Source organism: Leptodactylus fuscus, chromosome 6 (genome assembly GCF_031893055.1).
Source record: "Leptodactylus fuscus isolate aLepFus1 chromosome 6, aLepFus1.hap2, whole genome shotgun sequence".
In the NCBI taxonomy this organism is placed as follows: Eukaryota; Metazoa; Chordata; class Amphibia; order Anura; family Leptodactylidae; genus Leptodactylus; species Leptodactylus fuscus.
Genome location: NC_134270.1, coordinates 148,715,331 through 148,721,330, shown reverse-complemented (window position 1 = coordinate 148,721,330; position 6,000 = coordinate 148,715,331).

The window sequence follows — 6,000 nt, the reverse complement described above, 5'->3', positions numbered from 1 at the left end:
ATGGAGTTACTAAAACTAAATTAATAACCCAAAAGTAACTCCAATAGGTACCTGGTGATTTTTTTTTTACTGTCACTTTGCTGTGTGCTCTCCTCTGCTCCTTCTCTTGTGTGCAGGATGTAATGGCAGGAGCTCAGCAGGGTCCTTGTTCTGTATAGCGATAAGCCCCGCCTCCTGGGCTCTCCTCAGCCTTCTCATTGGTGGGCAGAGGGCAGCCAGAGAAGGGGCGCTCTCTCTATCAATATCTGCAGGTGCCAACCCCTGTATTAGCCAATGTTACAGCTACAGATAGTGTCCTCACCACATATACTTTCTCTATGTTAATAGGGAAATTATTCCACTGCCAGGGGGCCCCGGTATGTGCTGGGGCCCTGGGCAATTGCCCATGTTGCCCCCCCCCCCCCCCCCTGACTGTTGCAGCCACCCCTGGGAGTACGTGGACACCGCGTTCCAAACTCTTATGCAATTGAAATTTTTTGATTTGATTTTCCTAAATGGTCGATGACAATGGCAGTCAGTATAATGTTCAAATATTCAACCATAAGAGCATAAATCTAATTTTATTGGACAAACCTCTCAATGGTAACATTTTTTTCACAAATTAAAAATCTAAATCCACTGTTTCATATTATTCAGCACAACAGAGTTTCTAAGCACTTTATAGGTTGCAAGGAGCTGAAAATGGTCATTTGTTGGAGTTTCCGCACTTACTGTAATCAAAAGTTATTTCAATCAAAAATAGGCCAAGTTACATGTTAGTATAGGAGCCCTTTTTTATATCACATTCACAATTCTTGCATCCATTGAACTTGTGAGTTTTGGGATAGTTTTTGGGTCCATTCACACGGAGTAACATGCCGCGTGACCTGGCACGTATCCGGCGTGTGAGATTTTGAGCGCTGTAAAAGCTTTCATTGATTTCAATGGGAGCCTGAATCGTATATGCCGCGTTATTTTGCGGCTGTGATTTTGCGGCCGCAAAATAACGCCGCACATATGATTCAGGCTCCCATTGAAATCAATGGGAGCTTTTACGCCGCTCAAAATCTCACAGGCCGGATACGTGCCAGGTCACGCGGCACGTTACTCTTTGTGAATGGACCCTTTGCTTGAATTTCTTTACAGGATGTCAGAATCGCCTCCCAGAGCTGCGGTTTTGATGTGACCTGTCTCCCACCCCGTAGATCTTTGGCTTGAGGATACTCCAAAGGTTCTCAGTAGGGTTCAGGTCAAAGGAGGATGGTGGCCACATCATGAGTTTCTCTACTTTTACGCTCATAGCAGCCCATGACTCAGAGGTATAATTTGCCACATGAGACGGTGCATTGTCATGCATGAATATGATTTTGCTACGGAAGGTATGGCTCTTCTTTTTGTACCATAGAAGAAAGTGGTTAGTCAGAAACACCATATACAGTCATGGGCAAAAGTTTTGAGAATGATACAAATATTAATTTTTACAAAGTCTACTGCTTCAGTTGTTCTAATGGCAATTTGCATATACTCCAGAAAGTTATAAAGAGTGATCAGCTTAACAGCAATTACTTGCAAAGTCAATATTTGCCTAGAAAATGAACTTTATCCCCAAAACACATTTCAACATCATTGCAGCCCTGCCTTAAAAGGACCAGATAACATCATTTCAGTGATTGGTCCATTAACACAGGTGTGGGTGTTGATGAGGACAGGGCTGGAGATCAATCTGTCATGATTAAGTAAGAATGACACCACTGGACACTTTAAAAAGAGGCTGGTGCTTGGCATCATTGTTTCTCTTCTGTTAACCATGGTTATCTCTAAAGAAACACGTGCAGTCATCATTGCACTACACAAAAATGGCCTAACAGGGAAGAGTATCGCAGCTAGAAAGATTGCACCTCAGTCAACAATCTATCGCATCATCAAGAACTTCAAGGAGAGAGGTTCCATTGTTGGCAAAAAGGCTCCAGGGTGCCCAAGAAAGACCAGCAAGTGCCAGGACCGTCTCTTAAAAGTGTTTCAGCTGCGGGATCGGGCTACCAGCAGTGCAGAGCTTGCTCAGGAATGGCAGCAGGCAGGTGTGAGTGCATCTGCATGCACTGTGAGGCGGAGTCTCTTGGAGCAAGGCCTGGTCTCATGGAGGGCAGCAAAGAAGCCACTTCTCTCCAGAAAAAAACATCAGGGACAGACTGATATTCTGCAAAAGGTACAGGGAGTGGACTGCTGAGGACTGGGGTAAAGTCATTTTCTCTGATGAATCCCCTTTTTGATTGTTTGGGACATCTGTAAAACAGCTTATTTGGAGAAGACGAGGTGAGCTCTACCACCAGTCTTGTCTCATGCCAACTGTAAAGCATCCTGAAACCATTCATGTGTGGGGTTGCTTCTCAGCCAAGGGAATCAGCTCTCTCACAGTCTTGCCTAAAAACACAGCCATGAATAAAGAATGGTACCAGAATGTCCTCCAAGATCAACTTCTCCCAACCGTCCAAGAGCAGTTTGGTGACCAACAATGCCTTTTCCAGCATGATGGAGCACCTTGCTATAAAGCAAAGGTGATAACTAAATGGCTCAGGGAACAAAATATAGAGATTTTGGGTCCATGGCCTGGAAACGCTCCAGATCTTAATCCCATTGAGAACTTGTGGTCAATCATCAAGAGACGGGTGGACAAACAAAAACCTACAAATTCTGACAAACTGCAAGCATTGATTGTGCAAGAATGGACTGCTATCAGTCAGGATTTGGTCCAGAAGTTGATTGAGAGCATGCCAGGGAGAATTGCAGAGGTCCTGAAGAAGAAGGGTCAACACTGCAAATATTGACTTGCTGCATTAACTCATTCTAACTGTCAATATAAGCTTTTGTTACTCATAATATGATTGCAATTATATTTCTGTAAGTGATAAAAACATCTGACAAACACACATAAAAATCAGAGGGCAGCAGATCATGTGAAAATATAAGATTTGTGTCATTCTCAAAACTTTTGGCCATGACTGTACTTTGCAGAGGTCAGTTTTCACACCTTCATAGAGCCTACCATGATTCTAGCCCATAACATGACTATGCCACCTCCTTGCTGAAGTCAGCCTTGTTGGGACATGGTGGTTATCCACCAACCATCCACTACTCCATCCATCTGGACCATCCAGGGTTTCTTTGCACTCATCAGTAAACAAAGCTGTTTCAAAATTAGTCTTCATGAATTTTTGGGCCCACTTCAAGTTTATGCACAACAGCTAGCCTTTGGAGTATCCTACAACTACAGGTTTGTGAAACTCCAGAGGCACCAGCAGATTCATATACTTGTTTGCTGCTTTGTAATGGTATTTTACATCTTTTAATCTGATGAACTTTTTATAAAATATTTAATGTTTTCATACCTTGTCCAAGGCATTGCACTAAATGACGCTTTTCGGCAGCAATGAGATTCTTTTTCTTGCCCTTTAATTTGGCTCACCTGGCAAACTAATTAGCACACATATCTGAGATTGACTTGATCCAAAAAGCCATAAGATACAAGACCATCCATGAGTTTAATTGAAAAGCAAAAAATAACCACTTAAATCCAATTTGCTTAATAATTTGGAACACAGTGTACAGCTACTAGAAAATGTCATAGAATCTGTAAAAAATGCTAGGAGCTCCCCTAGTGGAGACTGCAAGCAAATCTTTTGTATGTTGAAATATAAGAAGAATTTAGGGTATATGCACATGATCAAGATTTGCAGTGTGGATTTTGAAGCCAGTTTTTTAAATCCATGACAGAAAAAAAAAATGAATTGACGATGGAGAATTTGAAATCCACACATACAGTATATACAAGGAAATCCATGGGAAAAATCTGTACCTAGTATTGAGGATTTAGGTGCAGTTTTTCATAGAAGCTTTTTGCTGAAAATCTAGAAAAAAAATAAAGAAATCAACATCAATAGAGTTCCTTCACTTTAATGTTGATAGACTACAGTGCAGATTTCCAGCATCTACTGGCAGTGGCATAACTAGGAATGGCGGGGCCCCGTGGCGAACTTTTGACATGGGCACCCCCCCATATGTCCAGTGGGCCCCTGCACACAGTATTATGCCCCATAGTGGCCCCTGAACACAGTATTATGTCCCATAGTGTCCCCTGCACACACAGTATTATCCCCCATAGTGGCCCCTGCACACAGTATTATCCCCTATAGTGTCCCCTGCACACAGTATTATCCCCCATAGTGGCCCCTGCACACAGTATTATGCCCCATAGTGGCCCCTGCACACAGTATTATCCCCCATAGTGGCCCCTGCACACAGTATTATTCCCCATAGTGGCCCCTGCACATAGTATTATCCCCCATAGTGGCCCCTGCACACAGTATTATCCCCCATAGTGGCCCCTGCACACAGTATTATTCCCCATAGTGGCCCCTGCACACAGTATTATCCCCCATAGTTGCCCCTGCACACAGTATTATGCCCCATAGTGGCCCCTGCACACAGTATTATCCCCCATAGTGGCCCCTGCACACAGTATTATTCCCCATAGTGGCCCCTGCACATAGTATTATCCCCCATAGTGGCCCCTGCACACAGTATTATCCCCCATAGTGGCCCCTGCACACAGTATTATGCCCCATAGTGGCCCCTGCACACAGTATTATTCCCCATAGTGGCCCCTGCACATAGTATTATCCCCCATAGTGGCCCCTGCACACAGTATTATTCCCCATAGTGGCCCCTGCACACAGTATTATTCCCCATAGTGGCCCCTGCACACAGTATTATCCCCAATAGTGTCCCCTGCACACAGTATTATGCCCCATAGTGTCCCCTGCACACAGTATTATCCCCAATAGTGTCCCCTGCGCACAGTATTATCCTCCATAGTGTCCCCTGGACACCCATAAACAATTATTATACTCTGGAGTCTTTTTAGACCCCAGAGTATAATAATCGGAGACCCGGGGGAATAAAAACAGAAAAAAAACAGAAACAATTGCTTAGCTGTTCCCCGGCTCCTAAGCTGTTGGCCGCCGCTCTTGTCCTGCTTTAATGACGTCGGACGTCACATGACCCCGGAAGCAGGCCTGGGTCATGTGACGTCAGAGACATCAGACACGAATGATGGAGGCCTGGCAAGATCGTGGAGAGGTAAGTAACACTGTTTGTTAGGTTCCCTTACCTCTCCCGGTCTGCCAATCATTATACACGGGGGTCTGCAAAGACCCCCGAGTATAATGATAGTGTTTGTGGGGCCCGCGGTGTCACTTGCCGATCCCGGCCCAACCAGGATCGGCAAGTAAATAGGGCCCGTAACGGCCTATTGAAAAAAAAAAAAAAAACATAGCGGTAGCGGCTGTCACCGGGCCCCCTAATGGCCCGGGCCCTGTGGCAGCCGCCTCCGCTGCCTCTACGGTAGTTACGCCACTGTCTACTGATATTCTAAGGGTAGCAACATTGGTTGTCACCCAGACTTTGGAAAAGCAGATCTAGAAATTACGTTCTAATATATTTACAGAAATGGTCAGGACATTAGATTGACTAAATTAAAAGTTAAAAGCTCTCCGAGTATAGACAACACTGGCTGATCAAAGCACTGTCAGCATCGCAGATTTTTATTAGATTAGGCCCTTATTTAGAAAGTGACTTGGCGCAGTATTATTTCTTAGACAGATATGGCTCGCTATAAAGCTTTATGAAATAGAATTGACATCTGGGTTTGGTTATTTCAGGTAATTTCATAGAGAAAGTCCTAAGAAGTAAGAAAATCTATAATTCTATTTACTTTTCAAACTGTTTATGACTCTTGTAGAATTATTACACGGTCTTTGATAAATATCAAGAATATTAGTTCAAAGTGTCTACCACATGTTCAAAGCGGACCCTCGAGAGAAACAAGTGCCAGCTCTGCCCTTTAGTTTTAGGCTAAGCTCACATCTGTCTTTACATTTCCACTTTCTGTTCATGAAATGAAAGAAATTTTTTGAGAGAAGTCCTCAGTAGTTGATACCGTTTTTAATGGCTAACTTAAAAAGT